This window comes from Corvus kubaryi, unplaced genomic scaffold (genome assembly GCF_017639235.1).
Source record: "Corvus kubaryi isolate FWS band 111438036 unplaced genomic scaffold, C.kubaryi_AGA036_p1.0 split3-73, whole genome shotgun sequence".
In the NCBI taxonomy this organism is placed as follows: Eukaryota; Metazoa; Chordata; class Aves; order Passeriformes; family Corvidae; genus Corvus; species Corvus kubaryi.
In genome coordinates, this window is record NW_024582091.1 from 26,481,835 (window position 1) to 26,498,942 (window position 17,108).

General features: G+C 38.8%; 1 protein-coding gene across 2 annotated transcripts in view; it reads right to left on the reverse strand.

Moving 5' to 3' along the window:
- Nucleotides 1-17,108, reverse strand: part of REV3L (REV3 like, DNA directed polymerase zeta catalytic subunit) — a 118,795-nt gene that overhangs the window by 72,285 nt on the left and 29,402 nt on the right. The gene's annotated exons all lie outside the window — the stretch shown is intronic.

The following is a 17,108-nucleotide window of genomic DNA, read 5'->3' on the forward strand; positions in this document are numbered from 1 at the left end:
CGTGAGTCTGCAGTAAGAGCAGAGTGAAAGGACACACCATGAAAACCTTTGTGCTAGACCACAGTCTGAGCTTCTCATTCAGACAAGGCAGTACAGGGATATGGACTGGGACCTCCCAAACCCACCATAATTTTGGGGGGGCTAGTCTCAACTACAATGCATGTTATCTGTTCTTTTCTCACCACAATACAACAAAGCATGCATTCACTGGCATTCATTTGCCACCTTTTGAGTCCCCAAAATCATTCATGACTACTCACTGCCACTGAAAAGTTTTCACAGAAAAATATTGTAAGCATGTGTTGCTGATTAACAACCACCACCACAATGACAGGCAGCACATATCCCTTTGCATTTTGTTTGGATGAACTCCCTGCATGAGGACACCAAAACTGGCTGTGCTTTCATCACCCAGGAGATGAATGTTACAAAGAGGGAACTTCACTGGTTCACAAGACCAATGAAAAGACTTCCAAAAGTCCGCTCTTTCAAACTGAGGTTATTTCTCAGTTGGTGGAGCTTGCCTGAAGTATTTACACTCAATCATATACCAGTGGCCACCCAGTGAAGACAGTTTAAGTCCATTAAAGTGCAGCAATAACAAGACCTTCAGGCTGAGGACTGCCTGCAAATCTTTTACACCTGTGAAAAGCACCCCCAAAAATCCCAGCAGCAGCAGAGCTTTTTTCGTCTCTTTTTTAAAACTGGGGTCAGATGTACTGTTCTTCAAATTATGTTTAGAAGTAAAATAATTGCTAAAAAACATGGTGCTACAAGTCCATTTTACAAGGTGAATTTTATTCTTCTTGCAAGTCAACTCTGTCAAGTCTCCTCAATGGTGAAATACAATCTATATATGCATTCATAATGGTGAAGTCATCATCTATGAATTCTGCCCATGTCTTTAAAATATTTCAGGAGAACAAAAGTTTTATTTATGTATCAAGTTTTTCAAATAACAACACACTAAGAGAAAGGGGAAACTAAAGAAAATAACAACTACAGGTTTGTTTGGGGTTTTTTTTTTTAATGGCACAATAAAGGACAGTAACAGCTTTATACGGCAGGAAACTACTTCACTCCTAAGGTGGAAAAAGTCATATATTAGTAGCATGTGAACTGAGAGAGGATTGATTTGTGCAGCGGTAGCAAACCATTTATTTTCTGTACCAAGTCACCAACAAATCTGAGTGTATACTGATGGCTGTACTTAAAACTGATTTTGAAATAAAGGAGTCCCCCATCCAAATATAACTAACAACTAATTAATAGTTGTTTAAAGTTTTACAGGTTCTCTATTCAAATTTTGTTGGTTGGTTTTGGGAAGGGTTTGAGTTTGAGGTTTTTTACTTTTTTTGTTGCTAAGTTGGAAAGGGTGGGTTGTTGTTGTTGGTTTTTTTTTAAATGTATCCCAGAATCATGTTGAGGGGGAAATTCAAACTAGTTCATAAAATAATTTGTCTGAATGCCCACTGCAGCTTAAAGAAACAAGTGAATAAACCAACTCACCGCAAGCTAAATTTGATATTGGAATACAGACGGAATTTCTGTACATACAAATATACATGTCTATCCCTCGTGAATTTTATAAATTCAGGTGTTTGCTTCCTACAGCTTGTCAGTCAGAATCAGTTCTGCACATACACTTTTTATTTGCACTACTAGCTATGAACTCCTTTCAAAAGTGTGAATTTTTTCACGTTTTAAAAAATACTTTTGCTTTAATAGTTGTCCAAGTAATCTGAGTTAATTTATGTCCCCTTAGAATGCAAAATTGCAGAGCACCAGAATAAACAGAACAGTTGCACAGTCTAAACTTACTGTACTTAAATTCATGTTCCTTTCAAGTTCAACAGCTATTTAACTGTTCTTGCTGAACTGAAAATGTAATTTTATTGTTGAATAAAAAAGAGAACACATACAAAGGAAGTTTCCTTCTATTTCCTTCTGTTCCCTTCCCCTGTACTCCCCTTTATCTGCAAAAAAACCCATGAAAAACACTATGGCTTTCAACTGAGCAGAGTCAAATTACTCAACTTACTTAATTCCAGGGAAATCTTACAGAACTCATACCCTGAGCTGCTTTTCATTTTTGATTCTGCCAAAAAAGCAAACAAGTTACTGCTGATCTAAGACTCCTATTAGGCTAGCAGCTGTCAAGTTACATGGGTTTACACAGCTACTTACTTTGATCCTTGATGGTATTGATTTATTTATCATGATATTTGGTTATACTGCTATTTGTACTTAAAATCGACATTATTACAAGTCTGACCCTGCTACTGTTAAGAACAGTCATTTATTTCCATCATTTAGTTAAAATCATCAAAGTGCACCAAATATCACAGTATTGAGTTTGAAGCCCAGACTCCAGTAATAGCAACCATGGTTTGCCCTATGCCATTACAAATTCTAGTGGGTTCTTTCCAATGGAGCCACAAGGAGAAAAAAGATCTACCCACTGAGGATTTCAGGCTACACAGACCTGCCAATTTACATAAATTAAAAACTTGGCTTGGGAAAAGGTTAATGAGTTTTATGGTTTATATATGCTAATCTCATGTTCCTGTTTCTTTTTGGAGGTACAGAGAAATGAATTTGTACCACTAGAACAGCACTGACTGCTACAGCAGCCCACTTACAGTGACCAGATGATGTCATTTTTGTATCTATTCATCACTTTCTTCACATCTGTAGAATCAATGGAAGTGGAGCAGATTCTGCATATGACTGCTCTCCTCAGAATTTCTGGATACAAAACTGGCCCCTGATGGGACAGGCCACTAAAATGTTTCATTCCATGGTCTCTTCATGGACCTAAAAGAATGAGGTCTGCACTGACTGACTTTGCTGATCAAGCATCCCAGTATGACTCAAGGAGACTGGTAAGTAAACATACAGACACCTACAAGTAAAGCTGAGGCTTAATCACGAGTCTTTGTAAGGCACTGAATGAAGTGGTAAATGAAGGAACACAAAAATTGCTGCTGTAACATAGAAGGCAGATCCACAAAACCTTGAGATATTAACTAGCGAACTGGCTATTTTCTCTTAAAAGAAGACACTGCCAACTAAATGCCAATATAGATGAATAGCCATAATACTTCTAATAAATCAATACTTCAAAAATAATATAAATGCAGTATTTTCATACAATACAGAAAGAAAGCCCACCTCCCAAACCCATACTTATAAAAGCAAGCGGCATAAATGTTACTGAAGTATTAAAATATAGCATTTTTGCATACTTGAAACCCATGAGAGCGAGATTAAGAAATCTGGTATTTTTTCTGGAAGATGGTTGCCATATATATTACTATCAGGAGCATATACCAAGCATAATCCTTGAGTTACTCTACAATTTTTATGATTACAAGAAAAATCTGCAGCAACCCTAAGATAGAAAACTTTAATATTATCAGAAGAGAACTGAAACCAGTATGATAATACAATGCAAAGATGCTCAACAACTACTTAGCAAGATACAAGAACTGATGTCTTCTGACCACCAGAATGCTCAGCCATGCAGGATGATCTGGTAGGTAAAAAACTGAGATGCAATCTACACAGAATGTCTGAAGTTGGAAGGGACCTCTGAAAGTCATCTTGTCCAGCCCCTTTCCCAAGCTTATGAACACGTAATTTCACAGTACAAATTAGAGAACCTGAGGATTATTATTCATGTGCCCTCAGAGAAGTGCTTTTTCATCATCTGGTAACACTGACTTTGTTTTAAACTTCTAAAAACTTTCCACCGAGATCAAATTGGAAAACTTTCTGTACAAAAGAAAAATGTGAAAATTATAAATAAGGGAACTTATTTTATTGTCCAGTTCAGGAATAAAGTTTGCAAACAAGATAGACAAGGAGCACATGAACATCTGTGTATATATTCCAAGAGAAAACAGAAGTCCCTCTGTTCTAGATGGAATTCTACACATACATGATTACCTGCTGGCTCATATTCCATCAAGAGGAGAGCTTCTGCAGATACTGTCTCCATTTATTTCCTCCAGAAGACTTACAATCTCATGGGAGAACTGCCTGAACAAAGCATGTAGATGATCACAGAAGGCAATCAGGTTGGCCAAGCATAATTTACCTTGAGTGAATCCATTCTGACTGCTCTAATTTCCAATAATGAATCAGAACATGTTCTACAGCTGTGATACAGTTGGACTAACTTTTCATAAATGATACTCAAAACTGTGTAGCTCCTATCCTGGAATTCTTAATTTAGGAACTGACTACAGAACCCTCACAAACTGAACTCAATACTGGAAACATTCTGAATAGACATTTTCTTTAGTATTTAGAAAACAAAAACTAAATCTAAATCCAGATAAATATGACTTCAGAAAACAGTTCAATGTTGGTCTACATGCAGACATATTTTGCTGCGATATTTCTGCTACAGAACAAGCTGATCCCATTATAAGAAGCTAAGCAAAGCCATGGGGAACAATGGTGTGGGAGTAAAATGGAGACTTCAGCAGCATTTAAAAGCATGGAAAAACCCTGAGATTTTAGGAAATTCAGGCTGGGAATTAATAAAGAGATGCAGAAGATGGAAGACAAATGGCTTTTTATACACTTGTGATCTATTAGAAGCACTTTAGGTGCAGTTTTGTGAAGTGGAAGAACTAATTAATCATGGACAAGTATTAGAAGAAGAATGCACACAAACACATCAACCGTCACCACAGGATGCAGAAAAAAAAGGCAATCATAAGGGATTTCTTTCCTTTAACAGCAACAGTAAAGCAAAATCATTAGAAATCAAAAGACATGACACTACCATCATAAAAAGAAAATTGGTATTTTCAACTAACTGTTGAACCACTAACATTCAAAAACACTTGAAAAATGAACTGTGAATAGTGACACCTACAGAGAATTAGAAAACTAACAGTCCTGTTGTAAAAACAATTCTAAAAATGAAAATTTGTAAGTGGAATAATATTAGAATTCCATTTCAAAGTAATTTCTCCATGTAATAAAAGTTCCTGTGTCAAAGGCAATCTCACCTTTTCTCCAGGAACAGGCTTCAGAAAGCAACATCAAGTGGTAACAGGAGTACTTAATCTACCCTGCATGGTAGGAGCAACATGGACATCTTGCGCACAGTTTGGATGGTGCTTTAAGTCTAAGCTACATTGCTCACTGGGGTGGGCTTGTCAAGCCTGTATCACTGAATACTATCAGAACTGAGCTACTGAAAAGGGGCAGGACTCCATTATTTTCTAGTGCTAACACAGCCTGTGAAACTATAGTCACCATTGCATCCTCTGACACAAAGCAAACGAATAACATACATGGACTGGTAAAGTAAGGTAATGCTTTGACGAAGACAAATTCCTTTCCTAACAAAACTTGAGAAGATCCTTATGCCTTAAAACTCTTGCTAAGACATTCAGAAACTTAAGAGTACACACTATTAATCTCAAAGAGTTCTTCAACAGTATATTACATTAATGTAACTCCTTCAGTGATTACATGAAACTTTCAATCTTCTCCCTGAGTCATGAAACAAGTCAGCTTTTCCACAAGGACTGAGAAGAAAGGAAGAACTACACACACTGCAGTCTTGGATATTAGAGAATACTCAATGTCAGAGAAACAAGAATAGTGAAATTAGGCCTTGCAGCAGCAAGATATCCTCAAAACAATTGAGAACAGAGCACAAGACCTTACAAGACCTTATTTCACATATATTATTAGATATTTGTGTCAAGGTTTTCAGTTTTTCCCAAGGAAGTGAGAAAACACTTATTTCAGTAACACCTGTAAATGGGACCAAAATTTTTTTTCTTACATTTGTTGGAATCCAAATGGAATGCTTGGTTATTTATAATTCTTTAGTCAGTAACTGTTCCTTGCAACATGTAATACCTTTACTCTTATGAAGACAAAAAAACCCCAAAAACACCACGAGGAAAATGAGGCCTTTGACTCATTCCAATTAGATTGTTCCTGAGCCTTGATGCAGGGATCCTTAGTAAAGGAGAAGAGATGGGTTTTCTGTCTGTAATTTAAAATTAGAAACCTCTGTATAACTAGATGCATATTGGTGTGATACCCTGAGCTATGGGGGGAAACAAAGATCAGAGAAAAGCAGATCTCTGGGCAGTATGGAGATTCAAACAAGAAGTCCACGAGCTTCCTTGAATTTGGTATCTTCCAAAGGACAAATTCCTCTCAAGTTTAGGTAACACCAAATAAAATTACATTTGAAACACTGATTTTAACTGACATCTGCAACTGATATCCATACAATTAATTTGCTCACTGATAGCTTTTTACATCAAATCTAAGTTTTCTTAATAATTTGAAATATTAGGCCTATAAGACCATGTGGTTCACCAAGTCTTGTCTTCTCCAGTCTAGCAAGCAATGTAATAGTCACACAAAACTGAGGACTATTAGATACTTTGAACCGTGAAGTATCCAAAGAAGAAATAACCTTTGAGACCTCTCAGGCTAGAATTTACCTTGGAAATTACTGCTGATGGCAAATATCAATTTTAAGTTCCAAAAGCAAGGCTACTATCTTTGTCTTACTGAGAATTTTAAAGAGGCATTGATTTTTTTTTTTACACATAAACAATGAGCAAACCCCAAGAAAAAGCACAAAAGTTGAAACAGTTTATTTAATACATCAACTCAGTGAAGATATTCTGATCATCTCCATAGAACTACCTCCTCCTGACTGGAATTGATTAGGATGGATCTTTTTTGAATTCCTGCTGTGACATTAGAAAACAATCTCAGAAACACTACTGATAAGTCTAACCATTTATAGGATGCAAAGAACATCATCAGAAAGGAACATCTGTTCCCTACTGTTATCACCAAGCAAAAATAACTGAAACATAACTGAAGAAATTTACTGTTATGTGGGCCAACTAAAACCAATAAAGTCCAGAGAAGCAGAAGATAATTTAAAAGAACAAATCTCCAGAAATAATGAAGACCAAAGAAGGTAAGCATCTCAAAAAGCAAATATAAGCTATGTACAAACCATCTTCAAGCTGATAACTGTGAGTTACAGAAATAGCCATAGTATTTTCTTCTTTTCTTAAGACACAACATGAGGTCAGGTATTCACTTATTAAGCACCCATCTATAAAATGAACCACATACAAAATATTATTCTTGCTTCCTCTATTGACAGATTACTCATATAAGCAGCTGATCAATATCAGCAACTGTTTCTAGAATGAGTGTCAAAAATCACTACAAAGCCAGCTAAAATGAACTAAAACACATAAAGGAGGCAAATGCAGCTGGCCCCAGCTACAAATTCCAGTGATCATACCAGGCTCTTGGCATTCACAGGCTGGCAGCACAGTCCAAGCTGCTATTCCAGTAAGAAACGCAACCACATGAGAGCAACACAGGCAGACTATGTTAGACCACACAGACCAAAGCATAGCTGAGTAGAAAAGTGTGTATTTACTAGTCCCAGGTAAATGGATGAGGTGTACTTCACCACATCCTGTAAAAGATGAAACAACAAGTCAGTAGTGAAAAGGGGGAGCAGAGTAGTCACACAGCCTTTGGTTTCCATTTCCCTCAATGACCATTCACTAAAGACTGACACTGCCACACAAGTTCTGGTAGCTATCTTACTGGTCTTTCTTGGTGCAAGTAACACAAGTCACATGTAAATGGAGAATGCTGCACAGGTAGATACCCAAAGAAAAAGTTTTCCTGGTTGGTAACTGAACTTTCACTTCTGTATGAGGCTCATCTGCCTATTTAAATACTGTGATGTGTATGCAGCGCTCCAGCCTCAACTCATCTTTTTTCCCTGTGTCAGACAAAATCAACTGAAACATTTTTATTCAACAGGTATTTTCCTGTCAGCTACAGAGCTAGTTAGAGAAAAAGCACTGTAAACTATTGCCAAAAATTATTTGTCACTCTAAACTGCAGGCAAAAAAACCCCTAGCCTTGCGGTAAGGTTAACAGTGTTTTCATCAATATTATCTTTCATAGACACTTTTCAGAAATGTTGACTATAAATTCCTGAACAACACCAAGCTTCTGTAATACCCCCCAAATTACACACTGTAGAGTATAAACACTCTCATGAGTCAGATTAGGTTATGTTAACAAGCAAATGACATCACATTCTGTTTGTTTTCTCTTCCTCTATTCTTTAAACAGCACTAAATAATTCTATAAATATTTCTTGAAATTTTTGGGTTTGTATTTGCATTAGGATCTCTCACTTGCAGGTAATTGTCATTTCAGCCTGTTCCTCGAGGTGATGAAAGCCAGAGGATGTGCTCCACAAATACACTGCTCTTTTTTTTATTTGCACCCATAAGCAAATTTGCAACACTTGGTACTCCTTATCACACATACCCTTTTATTTCATTAAAGAAATTCTTAACATCTTTTCTATGTTCTAGGCTTATAATTTTTGGACAAGCAGCAACTTACTAGGAAATACTTCCCTACTACAGACACCTTCCAAATTTCCGTGTAAGCTTTGAAATGACTACATGGTGTTTGACAAACAAAATAGGTTCTTAATATCTTACTAAACTCTGTGTTCCAGGTTTATGTGGCAAGTGGTTGGCAGAGGAGAGGCTGCTGTGGGAAGAAGCCAGATGCTGTCCCGTGTGGGACACAGCCAGATCCAACAGACATACTGCAGAGCACAGCTGAGTCCCTCAGGCAAGCCGGGGACACTTCTGGGAAAACATGTTTAAGAAAGGGAACACCAAAGCAGAGGAAAGTGGAGGAGGAACATCTCCATGGAACAGCAGATATCCCCCGCAGCCCACGGAGGATGCCAGAGTGGAGCACAAGGATATTCCTGAAGGAACTGACGCCTGTGGAGAGTCCACATCATAGCAGGGGAAAGATGTGGTGAGGAAGAAGGCAGAGAAGCACCATTACATAATGGCTGCAACCCCCCTGCCATTCTCCATGTGAGCTTGCATGGCAGGGGTAGGGTATGTGAGAAAGAGCTGAGCCTGGCAGAAGGGGGGAGGAAAGCTGTGCTGTTTTGTTTCTCACTACCTGAATTGATTTTAGTTGGCAATAAATTAGCTATTTTTTCCCCAAAAGAGTTCATTTTGCCTGCAATGGTAATTGGTAAGCAACTTCCCTGTTGTTATCTCAACCTGTTATTTTAGTGTTTCTGTTTTTCCTATTTTACCCCTCTGCATTACCAGACTGGAGGTGCTGGGTTGAACAAGCAAGCAGCAGGGTGGGAATTTTGATGTTGGCCAAGGCTGCCCCAGCACAGATCACTTAACAGAAATGATCCTCTGGATGTCAACCTCTGAAACATACTAATTATGTCAGACAGTAAAGGTAACAAAGTAAAGCAAGTCTTAGTGTTGGTAGACTCCTACCTGCTACCTTGTGATCTCTAACTGCACCAGGAAACTTCAGAGGGTGTTACAGCTGCAAATCTCTGCTTTGAACCTTTACTCAGAATAGAAGGTTCAGCCTTCCTAATTTAACTTAATAAAAACAATATACAGCCTCAATCACCGAAGTAACAAAACCTTTCAATGCAACGTTAATATATTTAACCACAAACTTGCTTAAAATAAAGCTACTACCATAGCTTACATTAAATGATGTAATGGCATAAACATTGTCCGTTTGTTGTGTTAATACATAACTAAACAATGTCGGAGACAGTATTATCCTTCACAACAAACCTACTTAAAAACATATTAGTGAAAGATATGCTTGTTCACGAGTCTTCCAAAAAAGGTTGTGCATGAAGGTGCAGAACATTCAAGACATTTCCATGTGGGGGAGAAAAACTACAGCAAGCAGACAGCATGATAAAATGCTCTAATCCATTGAAGCTTTTAAAATTGAGATTGCACATACCTCAAACCCTTATTCAAAGTAATTCCTAAAGATCCTCATGACAGAATCTTTCAAGCAGGTACACAAGCGAAACAATTTTCATCTGATAACAGCAGCATTTGGTGTGCCATGAATACATCCTCAGCCAAACTCAATTCTATAACACAGAGAGGAAGCAGCTACATGCATGACTCAGAGAAACCATATTCTTGAAAACTGGTGGTCTGAATCCTGATTTATCTAACAGAATTGTGAATCCTGAGCAATTCTGTAGTTTGTATCACACAAAAATCTTACCACCCCCTTTTCCTTCACATAATTTTTAACATTCACTCCAATTCAGCAGTTGTTCAATAATTGCAGTCAACAGTTACTCAGGATTAACTTGAGAGGTACTGTACAAGTGCAAAACCAACAGTTTTAAACAGTGGAAACAGCAGCAGCATTAGAAAAAAATCAGATTACAGCATTTTTCAGTATTTTTAAAAATTGTTTTCCTTCACACTAAAGAGTATGGTATATGGAAATCACAGTACAGTAATGTTTTATTTTGCTTGTCAATATATTAGATAGCCTCACTGATTTTCAAAAGACACGGGAGGGTAAGAAAAAAAGCCCTTAAAAACAAAAGTAAATGAAACTAGCTCTTTTTAGACTTTATCTATGGTAGTTCAAAAGAATCTATATTTTAGCTTTTTGCCTTCTACTGCAGATATAGTCCTCAGTTGTCTGCCACACCCTCAGCTGTGGGTACTAACAAGCAGGGTCTTTACTGACTCGTTTCAAGGTGAACAAAGACCTTAGCATCCACTAAAGCACGACTGAAGTCAATAGATGCTAAATGAAGGCACAGCATGTTATTCTTTAAATGTGACCTTTTTATGCCTTCTTCTTTTATATTTTACAAAATACATAAATGAATGCTCTTTCAGTAATACAGCTGGTGTTACTATTTTATTCTACACATTTTGCAATACTATTATCTTACTTCCTATTTGTGGTTTTTTTTGGTGACATACTACTTTCCTTCCTCATCCTGAATTAGGCATCCATCCCCCTCTTTTCATCTTCTGTAAAGCCTAATGTCTTTGGCAGCATTTGAAGGGTGTTTCATGGCTATTTGCCTGCCCTAGGCCTTTGTTTCTTTTTGCAAAGAATGCCCAGACTTTGTAGTATTCTTATCGTAGGCTTGTTACCATCATTAATTGAGAACATAACACACTGTTCCACTTCTTCACATGATTAGAACTACAAAATATTTTTCTGTTTCTGCGCTACAGCAAAAAAATTTAAACATCCGAGCCCTTTACAGAAAGTATATATCAAAGATTGCTTGCCTTGTACAGATTTCATGTGGTTGTCTTGTATTTACTCAATAACCTTCAGAGTGGCTGTAAAGACTGTGTAAACTGGATACTTCACTTGCCAAGGCAACCTATTTATAGCAATGCATTCTTTAAGAAATGTTTCGAAGTGTTACTCAGAAGTATCTGTCGCAGATGCAGTGTCATCCAGTCCAAATATTCCTGTTTTACAAGGTCATCTCACTGGCTATTATATGTTAAATTGCTGAAATTCTGTGCACAGCACAACTAACTAGTGACTACCTTTCTGCACTGAAAACAAAGGGTCTCCCTCAAAAAATCAGCCAGCAATCTAGTTTCACGTTTTAAGCCAATGTTACAAATGTGCTAAAGGACTACTTAATACCAATCTCTCCATTGCTCTGTTCAGACCTGAATTCTCTCGTACCATGATTTATCCCTTTCCCCAAATCTCTGCCAGCAGTGTCACAGAATCACAGAATTAATTAGGTTGGAAAAGACCTCCTAGATCAAGTCCAACCTATGACCAAACACACCACTGTGTCAACTAAACCACAGCACTGACTGCCACATCCAGTCTTTCCATAAACACCACCAGGGATGGTGACTCCACCACCGCCCTGGGCAGCCCATTCCAATGCCCAAACACCACCCTTCTGTGAAGAAATTTCCTCCTAATGTCCAACCTAAACCTCCTGTAGTGCAGCTTAAGACTATGTCCTTTGTGACTTATGTACTTCACACTACAAGTTTTCAACAAAAATAATACCTGAGCAATAATGGGATTTTTTGGTATGGTTCTGTCTAACAGCATTAATAAAGTATGCCTCAATAGCAAAAGAACTGCATTAAAATACAAACATTCCCCCTCCCTATCTTCTCAGTAGCCCTACTGCTAGTATCCGGAGAGCACAGAAAACAAAGAACCAGATAAAACCCCTTAAAAACCACCACCACAACATAATCCAAACAAAACAAAAAAAATTACACTGTGCATGAAGAGGGGGAGCAAAAAGATAGAGAGATTAAAAAAACACAGAGTGGGAGGTGCTGGTGTGGGGGGAGAACGAGGCCAATCTATTGACAGAAATCTTAGTATGTGTGAGAACAAAGTGCTACACTAGTTAAGCCCTTGACTCCTCACATATATTAGTGTATTTGTACAACTGATAGTGACTCTCTCACAAAACCTTAGCTACACAGGATAGAGGAAAGACCTGGAATCTGCAAGTCAGAACAACATGCTGAATGATTTACTTGCATAATGCATATCTCATTTGTCATAGTAGTTAGAAATTTATGCCAATGAAGCAGACACCAATGCATACAGAAAGATTCATCATCGAGGCAGATGAGTATCACTGTAGTAAACAGCATTCCCACCTTTCCCTCAGAATTTTTATTGTGATGCTGAGTAAGTCATATGTTAAAAAGGCAGAGGGATTTATTATATTGAGACAGTTAAAATGGTTTAGAAAATGGCAAAGTAGTTCCATGCTTAATTAAATCATTAAGCACTGTAATGTTACAGAAACTTAAAACCATAATACTTTCTGTTGAAACCCCACAAAAGCTTAAAAAATTTAGTATTTTTATTTTGTAATCTCAGTTCTTCATATGCAAGTTACTATCATTACCACAGCTCTGACTTGCAGAAAACTTCACAGAAAGATTATAAATACATCAATATTACAAGAAAAAAACCCTGAGTGAATGTTTTATTTGGATTAAGTTTTTGACTGTGGATGATAAAAAAGATCATACCTACTCACTGAAAAATTGGTTAGAGTCACTAAGCACCTTGTGCTAATTGCTAGGGAAAATGAGAAAATATAGAGGTTTATCACGGTATTGAAAATCATCCTAAGATTTCACACAAGGGAAAATACTTCTGGCACATTTTCACTCTTTATGGTGACTGCAACCCTGGTGCTCTTTTAACAAAGAGTTTATATGCAATACTGATAAACAGGAACTCCAGAACTCCTACAGCAGATGAGGAAAAGATGAGACTGAAGGGGAACTGTCAGAGACTGAAATATTATAGTTTATGACTTAAACATTTTCTTAAAGGACTTTTAAAATTGTATTACAAAAGCTGCAGAGAAGACTACTGCACCCTGGATGGGGCCTTGAGTGAGGTCTTACACTGCTCACTGATGAAGACAAGTGAAGATAAGATAAAGTAACGATTTAGGGCTGGGGACATTCACAAAGCACAAGCTTAACACCTCCAAGGTGGAGACCACAGCCCCAGGGCTATCAGCTGCCAGGCTCGAACAGACCCCCTGCACCAAAGGGTGGAGAAGCTTTGGGTATCTTGGAAAAGCCTCTGGTCAGAGGTGCCATGACTGCCCATCCTCCACTGTGCAGAGGAGCCCAGCTGAGGGGTCCTCACTGGGGGGAGAAGCTTATCCACAGCAGAAGGGGGTGACATGGCCCATCACAAGAGCCCCCCTCAAAGGGGGCACCAGACCTGCACCAGAGATGGTGCAACAGACCCTCAGTGTTGCAGGGGACAGTGTCAAGCCAGGCCCTGCAAGAGGAGGCACGTGGGCGTTCCCACCTGGCCCACAGCGTACATTAATCCACGGGATTCTGCACTCTTTGGTGTGTGGTGTGGCAGCGTGTAGCGGTGTGGCCACGGCGGCGATGGGGTCCCTCACCACCAGCAGACTGGATGGAGGGGAGCAACGAGACGTCATTGGGACCCTCGGATGGGTGACATGCTTCCACCTAACCCCTGTCACCTCTCCCTGTTCCCCCCCCCCCACTTCTTTTTGCCATTTCTTTCTCTTTCTTTTCTCTTCCCTTCTCTTCGCCTCTCTACTATTAAATAAAATACATCCATTTTTTGGCATCAACGTCTAACCTCATTTGGTTTTAATCTCGTTTCTGGGAATATTTTGAACCTTCTAAGTTCTTTCCAGTTTATGCACAGAGACTTAGCTTTCTTTGCTTTTCTGGGTTTAAACTGGATCGTAACAGGAACTACTTAAAATCTGGCAACTCTGAAGGTTGAAGATGTCCGTGTTCATTGCAAGAGGGTCAGACTAAACTACCTTCAAAAGTCCCTTCCAAACCAAACCATTCTATGGTTCTCTGAAGGTGAAAAATCAGTTTGAATTGACCAGTAGATGCAACTTGACAGACTTTGCTGATCTAGATCAAGATCTAAAATCATTTGTTCCTTGTCTCAGGACACAGAAGGACCTAAAGTCTGTATCAAAATTTATGTTGGTGTTTCCTAGGCTCTATAAGGCCATATTTCTTGTCTGTTGCTTAGGTGCAGCTCATATTTCAGGTTAAACCTCCAATGATTTACTACACTTTGATAAACAATATAAGGAAGCAAGCCAATTAACAGTAAGACACTGAATAATGAAAAAGTTTGAGATACATAAAAGGTAAATGTGTTGAAGATGAAAGTGTCAATTTATTGAAGTTCAAGGTTGCGGTGAAGTCACAAAATTCCTACAGAAAACTGCAATACATTACCAGAACATATAGAACTAAAAAACCATGAATGGTATAATGACACACAGGTTTTGCTGTAAGAATAACATCAGCTCCTACATATTAATTCTGAGAACAACTGTCTACCAAACACAAACTGACTGACATTTGACCTCAGCACAAGTGACATCTATCACACTATTTAATCTTCCCAATCAAGATCAGTCCAGGCCAAAGAGAGCAAACCTGGTAAACAAACCACCTTTGGTTCAGCTGCTCCTGTATGCTGTCCTTTGTAATGAATATATACTTTCTCATTTAATTCCATCTCTGTAAGAGCAACAACTGCATGGGTGACCTCATGGCTGGAATGAACAATGTACTAGATTCCTCACGAACTTTAATCTAAAACCAGTTTTTTGACAGTACTGCATGTTCAGCATCTGCACACATCAACTTCAGCAAGTGTATCAAAAAGTGAAATTATGAGTAGAGTTTGGTTGCAAATAGTACAGCTGAAGTACTAAAGATTTACTTCTCATACCAGCACATGAGAAACTACATTACAAAGGTGCATGGATTCATTTGAGTTAGAGGTAAAGTACTTGCTCACTGGTCTTTTTTTTCCCCTAAATTTAAATGTCAAATTTATTTAAATACTACCTATGAATTACTGTTGAAATATAAGCATGTTTTAAGTTACTACATTTTAAAGTAAATTTTTAAAATATATATATTAAAGCATATGTAACTGTCCATTTAGATCTTTGAGTTTTCAGATTACAGTGAACTGAATGGAAAACATCTCAATGTTTAGATACCATCTTCTTTCCCCCCACCCATTTTAACCTCAACAATACTTAGGAAGAAGTGAAATAACACACAGTTTTACAACCCTGTGTCATAGGTTAGCAAGCATAGTCCCGGAAGGGATGTCCTTGCTAAGGGGTGCTTACAGTTTCCTCTGGGAACTGATAGAACCTATCAGCTGGCCAGTTTGAATATGGACAATTCTCTAAGCCACTTAAAGTTGTGATCACCTCTGTTATCCACATTTAAGAATAGGCAAACTCCCCCTCCAAGCTCTCTCTCGTTTCCGGCGCTGGGACAAGTGGCTGCGGGGCCCGAGCAGGGCCCAGTGGGCCCGGCCAGGCCCTGCTTGGGCCAGGCCGGGCCGGGCCACGGCCATCCTGAAGCCATGGACCTGTTCCAGCCGTGGAACCCCCCCCACTGCCTTGCCGTGGGCAGCCGGAGCGGCTCGGCTCTCCCCCCTCTCCACTGCGATAAGAAAAATTCAACATTCCAGCTGCAAAGCTGCAAGGCCGAGGTGAGATTAACCCTTTTTATTGCTGTGAAGAGCTGAAAACCTGAGGGAAGAGAGAGAGGAGATGCTTAAAGCTGAAATTCTGTTGTGAAGCTATGATATATCAGAGTGTCCTGTTGTAATTTCATGAAGATATGGGGGGTGGAGTGTTCAACTCGTGAGCAAAAGCACCTGCGCTGAGATAGGCAGATGCTGACGCAGCTGTAATTTCATGAGAAGTTTGGACAGGGAGAGATGAACCAGATGAGGACTTTTGCTCCAAACGGGAAAGGAGAAAACCTCAGTCCCTAGAGATGAACCAGATGAGGACTTTTGCTCCAAATGGGAAAGGAGAAAACCTCAGTCCCTAGAGATGCTCCCAGAGATAGTCCTAACGATGAAGATGATGAAGACCCTTTGCTCCCAGGGAAGGAGAAGGGCCTCTGTTTTTGTTTCTGAACGGCTCGACCTTAAAACTGTACCCCAAAAAACTTCAAGAGTGGATCCTCGAAAGCAGTTGCGGGAAAAGCTGCAAGTCGGGGGAAAGGACTCACACGCAGGCAGAGAGACTCCTCTTCCTAAATGGACTGAACGATATTTGGAAGTGGGCGGCTGTCTCGTTGTGATAATGTTTTCATAGCATGAGCAAGAAGAGACTTCTCTTTCTAAATGGACTGAACAAGGTCATTATGGAAGTGGTAAACAGACTGAACATCTTAAGGGTTGTCTTTGAACATTGTCAGTGGGAGAAGGGAGGAAGGTGGGGGGAGGAGGAGAGTTCTGAAGGTGGTATAATTTTTTTCCCCTCTTTTAGGTCTGTTAATAAACTTCTTTATATTCTTTCAAGTTTGGTGCCTGCTTTGCATTTCTCCTAATTCTTACCTCACAGCAGATAAACAGTAATGAGTATTTTGGACCAAACCACTACACCCTGGAAACTTGCTATACATGTTCCTCAGTTTTTAATTTTTGTCCTTTTATTTCTCTAAGAAAGGTAAGGAAAAGAAAAAAATCCAAAAGGCAGCATAAGGAAACAAACAAAAAAACCCCAATCTCAAAATCTCCTTTGTACTCCAAGCGTTTCAATACAAAAACATCCTCCAGGTGTTTATACAGAAAGAAGTAACATTAACAGATCATTCTTTAGAAAAAGCAATTTGGTTCTACAGTAGAGACAA